At 42.0% G+C, this 17,559-nt stretch overlaps 1 protein-coding gene across 1 annotated transcript in view; it reads left to right on the top strand.

Annotated features, from left to right (window-relative positions):
- The window catches only part of LOC123518274, a 590,049-nt gene that overhangs the window by 38,426 nt on the left and 534,064 nt on the right, over positions 1–17,559 (top strand).

Genomic DNA, 17,559 nt, shown 5'->3' with positions numbered 1-17,559 from the left:
ATGTTTTTACTTGAGCTCCAGCAAGAGACGGTGAGACGAGGCAGACAGACGGGTGTAAATTGCTCGTTTTCATGGCTAAACTGGGAACATGAGACCCTACTCCATTCTGGCGGCCGCCCATTACCGCCACTCCTATCCCTTCACTCTCAACCACTATACACTCTCCAGCACCATTTGCACTACTCTACCCCGTCCTTCCCTTCACTGCTGCCTCCTCCACCCTCTGTCTTCACTCACAGTATATTACAATCATTCTTACCATTCGTGCATCCACTAACCTCTATTTCGAGCACTCCTCTTTACTACATTCACCACTACTTCTCCCTCGTGCCCTTTTGTTAAGCTCATCACTCCTCCTACCATTATTCTTACCTTCCAGTAAATTTTCTTTCCTCTACCGTACTTCACTCTGCGTTATTCCCATTTCTTTCCAATGCTTCGGTATCGTGTCTTCTACCACTTATTTCCACCTGTTTACTCTCAAGTACACGTTCTTCTTAACAACACCTCTTCATCCCTTTCATCACACCCATTTTTCCTCCAGGACTACCACACGCCTCCTCGTCATTTAGCTTATCACTAAAACATCCTCCACCACTCACATTTATTCCCAGCCACACCTTCTGCCTCTTAACCACACCCCATCTTCACTACCACACTCCTATGAGTCCTTCCTAAAACACTCCTACACTATTCCCTCATCTCCTCTTCAGTTTCATATGTGTATCACACCATGGCTCTCTCTCTCTCTCTCTTTCTCTACTCTGCTCCTCCTCGTCAATAAAGTTTGTATGTTGCTGCTCTTCTCGGGTGGGCGGTGTGGGCGTGGCAAGGGAATGTGTCGTACGTGAGGCAGCGAAGTGAGCCACCACGCTGACCACTCCACGTACAGTTATCTGATCTCTTTGGATATATATATATATATATATATATATATATATATATATATATATATATATATATATATATATATATATATATATATATATATATATATATATATATATATATATATATATAAATAAATAAGTAGTAGTGAATGTCTGCGTGCCTGTATGCCTCCGTGAATTACTGGCCTGCCGCTCCATGGTTCGTGTTAAGGAACACTTTGCTCTCCCACCACGACTATTTCCCAAGGTCGTAGAGGTGATTAACCGGGTTCTCAAGAGTGCTTCTCCTATAAATAATGGATAAATCTTGTTAGTATGTCACTGTAACTATAGAAACTCTACTAAAAACAGTGTCACTTCTACCAGTAGTAGTCGAAACGTAGGCAGAAGTGTTTTAAAATCTGGCTCCATGTGTTCATATCCGCTCGCTGCTCGTGCTTCCTGCTTTCGTTAATCCTCTCCTCTTCCTCCTTCTTTTCCTCCTCCTTAGTGTGGGAAGGAGGCATGATGTTTGTTTACCTTATTCATGGAAGTTGTTAATGAGGTTGTGAGTTAATGATGGAAAATTGCCCAGTCAAAGCGTTTTTTTCCCCACACAGAAATAACAATCATGTATATTGTGCACATGTAATTGTGGCTGTGGTAATGCTATCGTCATTTTGAGGTGTAGGGTGTTTGTCCTCAGCTTGAGTTTTGGTGAGGCGGTGCGTCTCCTTTTCTTATTAATGGTCTGTTATTCTAGGCAGCCATCAACGTCTCGAGGGTCTTGAGGGCTTCGACAAACACACTCATCTGAAGGTCGAATGAGGACGCGTGATGGGAGGCTGGCGGGGGGATAAGGCACGAGGCTGCGAGTGTGGTGAGGGTTAAGCTGGGGTAGAGGGCTGGGAGGGAGGGCATAGAGTAGTGGTGGTTGAGGAAGGGCACGGGTTGGTGGTGGTGGTGAAGTCTGAAGGATTCGGAGTAGTGCTGGTGAGGGAAGAGCATAGGGTGAAGGGAAGGGCGCGGCCTGGTGCTGGTAAGGGGAATGAGGGCATGGGACAGACCACTTTGAGGAGAGGGACACAGATTAGATATAAGTATATAGTATAATATGAGGGAAGTAGCGGTGGGGCAGGATGGGAAGGCAGGCCCGAGGCAGGGGTGAGCAGGGTGGTCAGTGTGTGGGTGTGTGTGCGGGCTGGTGAGGGTGACTGACAGGACAGCCTTCCTTGACTTACCGCCGTGTGTGTCTTCAAAAACCTCGTGTCCATCCTACAGGAGAGGTAGCTGTGGGCGTGCCAGGTGGTAAGGAAGGCACAGGAGACTGATCAGAAAGGCTATTAGATATTTACTATATTAATAGACACAAGAATACTCTCTCTTCACCCTTTTCTGGCAAGGACGAAAGGCTAGGTTTGAGTAAGGTATGGCTTGAGTGACTGTGTAGTCTCTTGTGGAATGGATGCTCTTTTACTGTGGATCTTTTTGTCACCAGAAAATTGTAATCAAGATGAATGTGGACAAGTTGCGTGTTTCGTTTCTCGCCGCTTGGCGTGAGAGATCACAGTGGGTTGTGTAGGAGTGTTGTTATAAGTCTGGAGTCAGGCAGTCATGGCTATGTTTTGTTCTATTTTGCCCTCCATCTACAAAGCTGAACAAAAAGAGTTATCTGTAGTATATGAATGGATTAATTGAATATACATTGACTCTGCGCTTCTTGGGCATAAGTGGACTGGAAAGAGAGCTGAAGGAAGGGAGTTAGGAAGAATGCAACTAATATGGAGCATTTGTATATGGAATGGTAAACAGAGAAATGTATCAGCAAGCCGTCGTCATCACCCGTAGCACGTCAACGGCTGGGTCATCACCATAATTACTTAAGTGGTCGCCTGTTGACGTCTGGGTCTCCTCACATATTTTTTCTCTGTGCTCACTGCCACTCAGTCCCCACCTCTCCGTACGACGCGCAGGGCACACCTAAATTATCCTGTCGCATCACCATGCCGCAGTATCTCTCACAGCTCAGAGTGGCGGGATGCGGGGAAGGAGGGTGTTGTGAGGCGCCACCCCAGTGCACACAGACGAGGGGCGTCTCCAGGCAGCGTCAACAACTTAGTGGGAAGCAACTTATTCATTCCTCCTCCTCAGAGACCAATTACGCTCCCCTTCCTGTTCTTGTTCTTCCTCGTATCTTTCGTCTTTCTCTGGCTCACCCTTGTTCTCGCTTTCCTTATTCATATGTACTCCTCGTCCTTCGCTGGGTATTGGGTTTCACGTCATTCCCCCAATCAACATCCAGCCGCAGTTCGGTGGGAGGAGATCTCGCGGCCGCCTCGGGTTGATGGTGGTAGCGGGTTAGGAGTGGCGCGGGAGGCAGCGGCAGTGAGTGTCTTCTTGTTCTTAGAGAAGGTGACGGCGATCGCAAGTCATCGTGTAAACACCTTACCGTTTAGATACTTTGTTAAATGTTTTAATGGGAGGAGTTTGCTTTTTGTTGGAAAGAAAACGGTTCAGGCAATCGGTGGATTACTCAGTCATTCTGGAGTGCATTTCGTCGTGTTAAGTGCAAGAGTTACGGCGCTTTTATGAGTTTGTTACAAGGGAAGAAATTACAACCGCAAGTCAAATGACAAACGTTGTTAATTTTTACGAGTAGAAGACATAATGGAGGACTAGAGACCCTGAACTGTGACCTAGTGTAACACAGTCGGCTTCTTGCGTAATAAGAGACTGGCTGTAACATTACGCGAGCGGTTGTGGTGTTGCAAAGATAACTACATTGACAGTGGCAGTGCTGCGTTTGTAAACATACATAAAAGTTAAGCATCTTTTATCAGCACATCCAAAGATAGACACAGACATTCATTGCACGTCATCGCATCGTGCCTTTCCTCCCGTCCGCCCTCGTCATGGGGCCACATTCCTGCGTCATTCAGTGCTCTGCAAGCGAACACCGTCGGCCTTGTTAGCAGCTGTTCCTTGAGGTATTTGGTGGATGGTCTGCAAAGTGTTCGTGGCCCGCCTTGAGCAGGGCCGGAGAGGAAGGGAGTGCGAGAGAGAGAGGGAAGGGTGAGGAGTAGGGAGTTCTGACGTTCGTGAGGGAGTGTGACTAGTGGTCATTCACACTCGTAGTAAACCAACATTGAGTTTTTACAACATTGTCCTCTTGTAGAAAAAAAAATATTTGGTGTATTTTTTATTGGTAATGTATGATGACGGGATGTACTGAAAGATAACAAAAAATCGCAGTTTCATGCGGAAATGTAGATTGCGGTGGAAGATGAATGACATTTGTTCAGAGAGAGACAGAGAAAGAGACAGAGACAGAGACAGAGACGAGACTGATGGATGGTAAGGATAATGGGAATGACCATTAGATGTGATAAGAGCACACACACACACACACACACACACACACACACACACACACACACACACACACACACCGCGTAGTATAGTGGTTAGCACGCTCGACTCACAATCGAGAGGGCCGGGTTCGAGTTCCGGGAAGCGGAGAGGCAAATGGGCAAGCCTCTTAATGTGTGGCTCCTGTTCACCTAGCAGTAAATAGATACGGGATGTTACTCGAGGGGTTGTGGCCTCGCTTTCCCGGTGTGTGTTGTGTGCGATGTGGTCTCAGTCCTACCCGAAGATCGGTCTATGAGCTCTGAGCTCGCTGCGTAATGGGGAAGACTGGCTGGGTAACCAGCAGACGACCAAGGTGAATTACACACACACACACACAAACACACACACACACAGAGAGAGAGAGAGAGAGAGAGAGAGAGTGAGAGTGTTTACATATACATACCTCTTATACTAAATAAGAAAGCACCAAAGCTTATCCACGACTGCTGAGATATGTGTGCTGCCACGGGGTGTTTGATATAATAGTGATTCCAGGTAGTCTTGAGTCTACAGGGACTGGTTTATTTAGGCGAGGCGCTGGAGGTGTTGCTAAGTGTCTCATTAGCAACACCTTAACCAGGTGTCTCTCCCTGTAGTTCGCTTAAAGCGCACGTTCAGACCTCTGCAACTTTTCGTGTGTACAGGAAGCATGCGCCTGCTGCCTGAAGAGACGAGCAGGAGCATGAGTCAGTCAAGGTAAGGTATGCTTCATAGCTGTGAAGACATGCCAACGTGTTCGGACAGATGAAGACGCAAGTGTCTTCCCATCCAAGATGGGGAGACTCATGCAACTCCCTCCTGTCAACCATGGTTTAATATACTCCTTGTTATATATTTTTAGTTCCTCCTTTTTTATTACCAGTAAGGCGGATTAATCCAATAATGATAAAAAAATAATTGAGGATTATCGTCCATCTGCTTGTTTGTTGGTGGCTAGCTCTTTTACTTTTTTGCACACTTACAATCCGACTTACAAGATATTGATTGACTCAGCTCTCACGCTTTTTTCACTCGATATCATCTTTGTCGCAAAATAATATCAGTTGCGGCAGTGGTACACATTTTGGCGATTGAAAAGAATATGTATATATACTTTACTCCAGATGTGAATAGAAAGAGCCATGCGCATCTCCAGAGAAATAGGCATACAACTAGAGATATGTGTGAGCGTGCGTGTTGCATGTGGCGAGGCATAGGAAGATGCGCAGCAGCCAGGCGTAAGGCGCACAGGTCTTTTACAGTGTACGTACCTCAGTTTGGGAATGATCGCAGATGATTCAGTGGTTTTTTTTATCTTGATTTACTAATCAATTTACTTATGCAAGAGTTAATCAAATCCTTTACTCTTTCATATTTTGTAACATAAATCTACATAAATAGACAAGGTAAGATATGTAGCGGAAGCTATAGACGGAAAGACAAAGTCATCATTACGCGGGTCATTACCTACTATTACCACAGGTGGTTCCTCTATATTTACACGCTGTGCTGATCAAACACAGTGCGTAATGGCCACGTGTGCTGCATCCTGGCAGGGCTGTGCTGTCATATTACTTGCTTCTTGGCTGCTGCGTTACCGACGCCAGCCAGACGACCTTCGCCGCCACCGCCTTTTCGCCCTTCATTACGTAGTGGCATGTGAATATTCTTCCCGTTTACTTATCGTTCTGATTGGATGCCTCGGTATTCAGGGGTCTTCTACCAGCGTGAAGTGATGTGAAGATTTACTTTTTTTCTCTCTCTAATATCCGGTCACGTAACGGCATATTTTAAAATTGCCTTGCACGTTAATTTGTGTATCCTAAGTTTAGTCGTGTGAGTGAAGGGTAAGGAATGAACACACACACACACACACACACACACACACACACACACACACACACACACACACACACACACACACACACACACACACACACACACACACACACACACACACACACACACACACACACACACCTTACATGGTCAGACCTCCCCTCCTAGTATTGCCAAATCAGTGTTTGTTTGTTCGTTTGCACTTCAGAGAAAACATTCCCGTAATAATTCCACGCAGTGGAAGGGTCGATGGAGCAAAAAAATAGTAGACGTAAAGGAAATAGCTGGCACCTCCTTCTTTTTCCCCGATTCCAGTCACGTTTCCCGCCACCTGGGTATGTGCGACGCATTGTGAGTTGCTTTACGGATGGCGGGGAGTGGGAGGCAGGGAAGGAGGGAAGGCGAGGCGAGGCAAGGCAAGGGGGGATGAGGAGGAAAGGTGTGGCAAGGTCGGTCACCTGTGTGTTGGGGTTAGGTCATTTGTGTCGACGTGGGTGGAGCACAGTGGTTATCTACCTGTGTGTGTGTGTGTGTGTGTGTGTGTGTGTGTGTGTACACGAGCGCCCCTTTCTCTGTTAAAATCTATATCTCTTCCTGCCTAAATATTTGCCATTTTATATATGTAACTGTCTGTATATCTACCTGTTTGACTATCTCCTTGTATACTTGTTTCTTTGTCTGTGTTTGTGTCTCTCGGTACATTTAACCTTTCCTTTTCCTTTCGATGGATTTGTGCATATATATATATATATATATATATATATATATATATATATATATATATATATATATATATATATATATATATATATATATATATATATATATATATATATATATATATATATATATATATATATATATATATATATATATATATATATATATATATATATATATATATATATATATATATATATATATATATATATATATATATATATATAATGATAACTAACCATAGACTTTTCTTTTCCCGATGCAGGTAAGTATAATCTACACAGCCATACCTACAGCTTTGGTCAATTCCAGTTATAACATGCTCTGTACATCAATCACTTATTTGTGTAACAAATATTACTTGTTCAACCTGTGTATCGTTAGAGTAAAGTATAAATACATATTTTCCCATAACTCGTATTGCATTCTTCTGCTTCTAGTCTTCACGTATCCATCTAAATTTTCCTAAGCTTTTATTGAAAACTTTTGGGAACATACGATTCATTTGATCCAGTTGTAGAGATATGCCCCTGAATACTCAAAAAAGGATCATGGTGGTTTTGGTCGAGGTCGTGACTGGCTCTCCCTGGCACATTTCAGGGGGTTCACTTTGAGGAACGTTTGAAGCAATAAGGGAATGACGCAAGAGTTCCTGGGTGGGCTTTGGGTGTAACCAGTGCGATGAGAGGGCGGTGTCGTCCCTGCGGGGTGGAGTGGGATGTGGTGTGTGGCACGCTGCGTGGTTTTGTTACGCTGTGCCGATCTGAAGAATAAAAAGGGCAACAACTCGACTAAAATCACTCCAGGCATCGACCGTGACGCCCGGCAAAACACGAGGCGGAAGCGATGCATCTTGATGAGGTCATGGCGACGTGTGTGGGTCTCGCCAGCTACCCCGGGGAAGGTCGTGAATGCTTCTCCGTGTTTTTGTCTTCGCTTCAGTACACGGGTCATTTCCTGCGTCATGGTGGTATTTTTAGCCTCCTAACCTAAGAACGTTTTGCTGGGATGGCTTTGAATAGACGAGGAGGTGACTGAGATACGTGGACGAGGTTAATGAAAAGTTTTTGATCTGCAGTGGAAATATTGTAAGCATAGAAGTTGATGATGATGAGAATACTAAAGTGTTTTGCAATGAAAGTTCAGCTCCGGTAACCTGACCTGCGATAATCCACAGAAATAGCAGCTTAATTGCAGGTTGCATACGTAAGAAAACTCAGACATTAGTGCCGGCAAGACCCGCCGTAGTCACTGGGTAGCTAACAAGCAATGCGAAAGCTGGGGAGGAACGCTGAACTAACCTGACTGCCTCGGACACGGTCCACCGACCCAGACAACAGGCAGGCTTGGTCGCGACACAGTTTCCGGACCTTGCACACTCCATTGGCTCCTGCGATCGCTGGAGCATCCTTCTTCCTTTATTTATTTATGTTTTCTTACGTGTGTTAATTGTGTTAATTCTCTCTCTCTCTCTCTCTCTCTCTCTCTCTCTCTCTCTCTCTCTCTCTCTCTCTCTCTCTCTCTCTCTCTCTCTCTCTCTCTCTCTCTCTCTCTCTCTCTCTCTCTCTCTCTCTCTCTCTCTCTCTCTCTCTCTCTCTCTGTGTGTGTGTGTGTGTGTGTGTGTGTGTGTGTGTGTGTGTGTGTGTGTGTGTGTGTGTGTGTGTGTGTGTGTCCACTTTTGACAAAACTTTATTAATTGAATTTGTAAAGAGAGAGAGAGAGAGAGAGAGAGAGAGAGAGAGAGTAGTGGGGAGGAAGATGAAGATGGAGAAGATAAAAATGACATTAACCTTCATCCAGGTTATCTTCCCCCGAGGGTCTGGAAACAGGCAGGCAGGAAGGGAGAGCAGAAAGGCCACCGCTGCTGCCATCTGGTGACTCTGCTCTCTGGGCAAGCTCTGTATGATCCATGATTTGACTAACACCCTGTATTAACAATGAAAAGGCATAACTAGAATATTCACCTCATTAAATATTCTACTGTTGTATAAACTGGACAAGTGTGTTGATTGTAGTGGTGAGAAAGCAGATGAGGATGGCCTACACTTATTTCTATGAGGTGTTAAATGACTTAGAGTATACTTTTTCTGGAGGAGGTTGTTCGTTGAAACGTTGCAGAAATAAATGTTTAATTTTTTATTCTTTTATTTCTTGGCTGCATCACATGTCGTTTATTGTAAAACCTAACGCAAATTCCATTATATTTCAATTTACTTCTGACGATCTTGGTGTTGTAATCAATTTACTGTTAAAATGTTTGATCCATAATACTTTTTAGATGATAGAGATAAGAAGAGTCGAGCGTCTGATTAAAGTATGAAGAAAACTTCACATAGAAATTATTGCAGCTAGGGATCCCCACAGGCGTAAGTATTCTTTTACTCTTCCTTATCAGTAACACATCCATCGATACTCAATCCTTTATATCGTTACTACTTCGATACATCTTACTTTCCATTCTGTTATGTTTTCACGCTCCATTCCTTTTTCCCAGTCGTCTTCGTTTCACCTCCACTACCACAATTTTCTACCCTTCCATCACCACCACCTTTTCCACCTACACTTCTTTCTACATTTCAACACTGAAATGACTTACAAAGTTTGCAATTTTCAATTCTACATCTTCACGAAAGAAAAAAAAAATAAGATGAAATAATATATTCCTGTCATCGTAAGCAGATGTGTAAGCGTGTTTGATTCAAATTTTCTATCTGAGATCTAAAATATTCCTTTCGACACTTTATATGCGTGCCAAGGTCGATGGTCCAAAGGTGGCCTGTCCGGACCCAGAGTTTGTCAGCACCCCATCTCCAGAAGCAGGTTTAACCACCACAGTGGTCAAGGGTTGTTGTTGTTGTTGCTGGTGGTGGTGGTGTGGGTGTGGGTGTGGGTGGGGGTGGTGGTGGTGGTGGTGGTGGTGCTGCTGCTGCTGTTTGTTGTTGTTGTTGTTGTTGTTGTTGTTGTTACTTTTCTTTTTTTCATCCTTTTCTCATTATTCTTCAGACTCCCATCTTGTGTTATGTTCTCCACTTCCTCCTTCCCGTCCTCCTTCCCCTTCCCCTTCCCCTTCTCCTTCTGCTTCTCCTTCTCCTTCTCCTTCTCCTTCTCCTTCTCCTTCTCCTCCTCCTCCTCCTCCTCCTCCTCCTCCTCCTCCTCCTCCTCCTCCTCCTCCTCCTCCTCCTCCTCCTCCTCCTCCTCCTCTTCTCTTCCTCTTCCTCTTCCTCTTCCTCCTCCTCCTCCTCCTCCTCCTCCTCTCCTCTTCCTCTTCCTCTTCCTCTTCCTCCTCCTCCTCCTCCTCCTCCTCCTCCTCCTCCTCCTCCTCCTCCTCCTCCTCCTCCTTTTCTTTCAAGGAATCCTAAGGAATTCATTAACTATGTCAGAAAGGGAAAAAATATTAACTTCTACAATTAGCACTATTTTATTATAAAATGACAATTCAAATAGTTGAGAATCTAAACGATTATTGTAAACCCATATTCACAATAGGAAATAATTTTGAATATCTACCATCCACTAAAACTCAAATTAATAAACAAATCACTAACAGCGTATAAAATTTCATCGCAAATATTGAAGAAGGCCAAAAAGGAGTTTGCCAAGCCTCTATCCACACTATTCAACAAATCATAAAACGCTCGACAAAGTCCAGATGAATGGAAACTAGGAATAAAAAAAGATAAGTCTCAAACTCATTAATACCATTACATACGAGTAGGCCTCACATATGTAGCTTATGGAATCAATGGTACGGGTTAAAACAGCAGAATTACTGGGAAGTAATATTATCATAATTTACAATCAACATGTATTTAGAAATGAACGTTTACGTTTAACAATTTCACAAGACTTTTTCCACAAGGTATGTAATATGTATGATAACACCAGGACCGTAGACACAATATATTTTGATTTTCAAAATGCATTTTGATAAAGTCCTTCATAAACTCCTCCTGTATGAAGTAAAAGCTTTAACAGACGGCAAACAGCATGTAGTGAGTGAGTAATGGTAATTCTTCAAATTGGATCAATGTAAACAGTGGCGTTGGTAAAGGATCAGTCTTAGGATCGATCCTCTTCTTAATATATGTCATTGGTTATTATTAACAAAGGGATCATAAGTAAACTCCCAAATTTGCAGATGATACCAAAATTTCTAATGTGTCTGACTCATCAAACCAACCTCTATTTTTTTTAAATAAAAAAAGAAGAAGAAAAAGATACTCATTAAATGCTCTGAAAATTGGCTTATGAATTTTCATTAAAATGAAGGTCACATATTTCATAATGGAAGTAGCAATCCGCAGCTAACTTATAAAATGGGTAACATCATAATCAAACGTGTGGATGTGAAAAAGATTTAGGATTTAGTGTCAACAGATTTCCATTAAAATTTTAAGGGTTATACAAATGTGAGACTTGAACTCTTTTTCCAACACTCAACCAGTTGAATATTCACAACGTGTGTGTACGTGCGTGATCATAGTTATCTAATTTATCAACTTTCACACATTCTTTTCCGCCTTGCAAGACAGGGAACAAAAGATGACTGTTGTGAATGAGATAAATATACCTATAAGAAGAGAAACGAGCTATGGTTAAGAGCTGTAGAAGAATGGAATGGGGTAGGATTTGACGACAAGAAAAGTGTGAAGGAAAAGTGGAAGTCAGGTTTCGGCAGTACAAAGGAAGTACGTCATTTGGGAAAGTTAGGCGTTGGAAGGAAAACAAAGAGCAATGAATGGTGGAGTGACTAAGTAAACAAGTAGTCAGACCGTGGAAAAGAAATGGAGAGAGATGTGTGTGACTGTTCATTGCTAGGATAAATTGTGGAAAGACTATGAGACAAGTAAAAAAAAATATAGTGAAAAAAATCTGATGAAAGATAGATATATTAAAGATTAAATCTTGGTCAGTAATTATAAAGGATGTCATTGGATAATGTTTGATGTGATCAGAGTTTTATAGAAACCAATCTTCCATTATGGAGGGGATAACTAAGAAATATTGATCATTTGCTCATGTAGGAAATGTTGGGTAAAATAAAAGAAAACGTGTTATAAGCCAAATTTTCAAGAAAGAGGAAGGATCAAGATGAAGTGTTCAAGAAATTTAGAAAGTACTGTAATAATTCATAGACTTCAGCGTTGCGAGGGTACCCAAATAATACCAACTGTACACACACACACACACACACACACACACACACACACACACACACACACACACACACACACACACACACACACACACACACACACACACACACACACACACACACACACACACACACACACACACACACACACACACACGGTAACATCTTTGTACAAGGATGTCATCTCTGTTCAAGGCATTTTAATAATTACTTTAAGTGACATAATTATGTTTTCACATTAAATCGAACTCCTTTGTTCTGCTTCTATTGTCATGCTTCATTTGTTGAAAATGGTTTGTTGTTAATAGTAACTCATAAACAGATTAAATGAATAAAGAATAAGTATATATATATATATATATATATATATATATATATATATATATATATATATATATATATATATATATATATATATATATATATATATATATATATATATATATATATATATATATATATATATATATATATATATATATATATATATATATATATATATATATATATATATATATATATATATATATATATATATATATATATATATATATATACAATACAATAAACATTATTATTTTTTTTCTTTTGTGTGTGTGTGGGAATGCGTAAAAGATTCAAAGACTTCTGTGGTGCATGATGATATTTTTTCAATTACGTCTTGGGTAGGAAGATTGACGGGTTTGTAAGTACCCAGTGTAACTTGGGCATCGCGACCTTCATCTGTCCCTTCCTGTCATATGTTGGTAGTGTGCAGGACTGCTACACTACGCTTGGTTGCCCGCTCTGCAACACATCACATGCAAAATTCGACATACCGCATCTCCCAATTCAATTCTCTCAAGGACGCGACATAGCATCTTTAGGCGCCATGGAAGGAGATGGGTTCTCGGCGACGACATTATGAGTCCAGTCAGGGTAAGGCGCTGTGCGACGACTGTTGATTTCCACTGCGAGGACAAGTCAAGACGCTCCAGTGTAGAAATGAAATTGAAGAGGAAAATATACAATAAATACATTAGCAATTTGAACTATTGTCACTGATGTAGCAATGTGAGATAAATTTACTGTGTGTGTGTGTGTGTGTGTGTGTGTGTGTGTGTGTGTGTGTGTGTGTGTGTGTGTGTGTGTGTGTGTGTGTGTGTGTGTGTGTGTGTGTGTGTGTGTGTGTAAGGCAACCCTCATAATTAAACTACTTGACATCATTATTATTTCCTTGCGGCGCTCCTATGATGACAGGCAGGATGCAGAGGAAGGAGGGAAGGAGGGAGGAGGAGAAAATAAGGGATGTAGAGCGTGCGTGGAGGGTGGCAGTGTGGATCAGTCTTTCGGGCGAGGAGAGAGAGAGGGGTGAGGAGGAAGGTGAGCTGCAGACATGAGCTTCTTGCATGTGTTTCTTATTCGTTTTTCTCCCCTCCATTATTAGCGTGCCTGAGATGCATCAGTGACCTTGCCCGAGGGATGGCTTAGTACCAACATGATGTCTTGCCTGCGGCCAGACCTTGTGGCTCTTAGTGATTACCCAAGCACTGAACGCATTTGTTCTTTTCGTCCTCCTTCTTTCACTTTGTTTTTCTCTTACTTACTGATCTCCTTTCCCATACTCCCATACCTCCCGTTCAATAATTTCATCTGCGTGCAATATTCTTTTCTGTTCTTTTCTTTCTTTTTTATACCTATGATTTATATTTTCATCTTTTTTACTTATGGCTTTTCTTACTCCGGCATATCTTTCTCTTTTACTCCCCGTCATTTACCTTCCTTTATTAACAATTTTCTGACACACTTTTTTCTCTCTATATCAGTGACTTTTTCTCACCAGGGTCTCTTAAGCAGTTCATCTTTTTCTTTTTTCCTTTAAAGTTTCCTCTAACATTCTCTCCTTGCCTTCTACTCAATATTTTTATTTCCTCTCTAGTCTATCTCTTATTGTTCGTTTCCATCTTTATTTAGTTTTGTGCAATATTCTCCTTGCCTTTTTGTTTCCGTCTCTCATCTTTATAATTTTTTGATATTTCTCGTATATTTTTCTCTTGATTTATCTTCTTTTCCTATGAAATGTTATCTTTCCATCAGTGTTTTTTTTTCTGTCTATTCAATCTTTCATATTTTTACACTTTTCTTTCATTTTTCTTTATTTTTCTCTTATTTACCATACTAATTTTCGTTTCTCTTTGTTTCGTTCCTCTTTACAGTTATCCCCATTCTTATTTCCGTCTTCTCATTCTCTCAACCTTACCCTCCTCTTTTACGATCTTATTTTCCATCCCTCTTCTCCCCTCGCCACTACCCTTATCGCCTGTGCCGGCTCCTCCCATCACGTCAGCACTGGCGACACCCACGCCCAGCGAGACACACCCACTGCCCCGTGAGTCCCGGCACGCGATGGGGTTCCTACCACGGAGGTGCTTACTTGGTGGCGCTGAGTGTTTTTGTGGCTAACTCAAATTTCCTGGCATTCAGACACTCCCGGATCCTGTGGCGGTTTGCTAAAGAGGCGACTCCCTCCTCTTGCTCCTCCTGCTCCTCCTCCTCCTGTGTGTGTGTGTGTGTGTGTGTGTGTGTGTGTGTGTGTGTGTGTGTGTGTGTGTTTACCATGATTCAAAGATCAAGATTACTACTAATATTACACACACACACACACACACACACACACACACACACACACACACACACACACACACACACACACACACACACACACACATCACCTGTGTTTCGTAAGTCTATCTCAACCTTAGTCACTGGAAGGAAGAATAGCTGTACTAGATTTACACACTTATTTACACAAGTCCCCTAGTTTTCTTATGGTTTGTTTTATTCACTCTTTCTTGCCTCACTTTTGCAATGTCGTCATGAATAGGATTCCTTCTTTCAGATTATGATAGGAGATAGTTACTTACTGCTTACTGCGCTTTTTGTTTTATTCCATTCTTAGTAATAGCGTGAAGTGTATAGGTACATTTTTTCTCGCATCATGACACCATTGGGTATTTTTTTCTTATTTTTTGGTTCGCAGAGAGAGAGAGAGAGAGAGAGAGAGAGAGAGAGAGCTCCACCCTCTCACTCTCTTCTTGTTAGCAGTAGACGTTCACTCCTCATCTTGCCTCGACTTGGCGTGCCACATTCCTATTTGCCTCCTTCCTTCCTCCTCCTCCTCCTCCTGCTGCTGCTGCTGCTGCTGCTGCTGCTGCTGCTGCTCCTCCTACTGCCTTCACATGCTTTACTTTCCCCTTCGTTTTCTCTCCTCTCTCTCTCTGATCTGCTCTCCCCACCATTCCAATCGCATTTCTCCTACTTCCTTTCTTCCTCCCCCTGCTGACGTCACATGCTTTCCTCTGCCTCTCCCTGTCTCTTGCCTGCTTCTCTTTCCTATCTGTTCTCCTCACCACTCTAATCACAATTCATTTTCTCCCTCCTCCCTTCCTTCCTCTTATCTTCCATTAACTCCTCTTCTTCCTCCTCCCCCTCCTTTTCCCAAAAATAGTGGTTCTCTCTCCTTCTCCTCCTCCTCCTCCTCCTCCTCCTCCTCCTCCTCCTCCTCCTCCTCCTCCTCCTCCTCCTCTTCCCAAAATAGTAGTTCTCCTATACTTTTGCTCCTCCTCACATTCTCTCATCCATTGTTGTCAGCTATAATTAAATTGCTATTTTTTTTCTTTCTTGCACACACACACACACACACACACACACACACACACACACACACACACACACACACACACACACACACACACACTCTCTCTCTCTCTCTCTCTCTCTCTCTCTCTCTCTCTCTCTCTCTCTCTCTCTTCCTGATTTAGTCGTTCATTATTCACTTTCTTTCATCGTTAGTGAGTGACGTAAGCTTCCTGTTGTCTTCACTTCCTCTCCTTGACTTACCGCCGGCTGTTTCTTTCTGGGGTCTCTTTTCAAGTCATCCAATTATATTTAAATCCTTGTACTCGTTTTATATCAGTTTTTCATTGTTTTTCGTGTTATTTTTTTGTTGTTTTTGATGATTTAGAGTATTGTTATGTTTTTGTTTTCATGATTGTTATTTGTTATTGTTGTTATTATTATTATTATTATTATTATTATTATTATTATTATTATTATTATTATTATTATTATTATTATTATTATTATTATCATTGTTATTGTTGTTATTGTTATTGCTATTATTTTTATTACTATTGTTGTTGTTATTGTCATTTTCATTATCGTGTTTGCTTGTAATAGTCATGGTAATAAGAAGTCATAGTAGTTGTACTATTTCCAACAACGACAATAATTAATCAATAGTAGTAGTAGTAGTAATAGTCCTAGTTGATGAGGCAGAAGTACTATTAACAACATACATAATCTGACATTACTTTCTATATTTCTAAAACTTAAATGGCCTACCTGAAGCTTGTCTTTCATGAGAGAGAGAGAGAGAGAGAGAGAGAGAGAGAGAGAGAGAGAGAGAGAGAGAGAGAGAGAGAGAGAGAGAATGGGGCATGGGAAGAGTTGGGGATGCTGTTGATATGCAAATAGACCAACGGGGGAGGGTAAGAAGGACTGAACCCTGCTTGAGATGGCGGGAAACATTTGAATGAGTAACTGATCAACCGCTTGATTCAACCTGACGCAGCATGGGAGTCATATTGAGCTACGTATCAAAAATCGTAGATCTGTAATATACTCCGATCAATAAAAAAAGTAAGAATAACCAGCAGTAACAGTTTGATGTAAAAAAAAAAAAAGGTGTATAAATAAATATAGTTACAGTTCGTTTACAATCAAGGCAGAGCAGAGGTGTAAATTTGTCCAGGAATTAAGAAATGATTGGTCTCTCCATGTTGCTGAGAAGAGTGAAGGTGTGAACTGCTTATAAGGCCGTGCGAATGATACGTAATCAGTAGGTTGGATGCATAATGGACGTATATATTCCCGAACATAATGAACGGAAGGCGAGGATGGCACAGATTATGCAGGAGAGGTTGTAGATGCTAAGAAAATACATTGAGGAAGGGAAGGTGGATGATGAGGATCAGGGGGAGGAAGATGAAGAGGAATAGAAAGCAGCAAGTATAATAAGTGATAATATGAGGAGGCAGAAATTTATAAAGAAGTGAAAGTGGTGAGAGAGAGAGAGAGAGAGAGAGAGAGAGAGAGAGAGAGAGAGAGAGAGAGAGATAATGATGATAATGATAACAACACTTAGTAATAATATACCATCCTAAAGCAATATTCCTACTACTACTCTTACTACTACTACTACTACTACTACTACTACTACTACTACTACCAGGAACACCTATATCCTATCTTCAATAAAGAACACAAAATAACAAGTATATTTCAACACACACACACACACACACACACACACACACACACACACACACACACACACACACACACACACACACACACGACATTCGGGGCCTGACGTGCCCTTAGGAAGCCTAGACGCGGAGGCGGAGTGGAGCAGCTTGGCGGAATGTCGACCTTGGGGAGGACGTGTTAGGCTTGGGTGCAGAGGAGCCGTGGGCGGGAGTGGGGTGGGTTGAGGAAGGAAGAAGCCATGGGCGAGGCTGGGTAGGGCTAATGGGTTTTGGTGGA

This window comes from Portunus trituberculatus, chromosome 43, assembly GCF_017591435.1.
Source record: "Portunus trituberculatus isolate SZX2019 chromosome 43, ASM1759143v1, whole genome shotgun sequence".
NCBI classification, from domain to species: Eukaryota; Metazoa; Arthropoda; class Malacostraca; order Decapoda; family Portunidae; genus Portunus; species Portunus trituberculatus.
The sequence above is the reverse complement of the archived record's forward strand: the minus strand, read 5'-3'. Positions and strand labels throughout refer to the sequence as shown.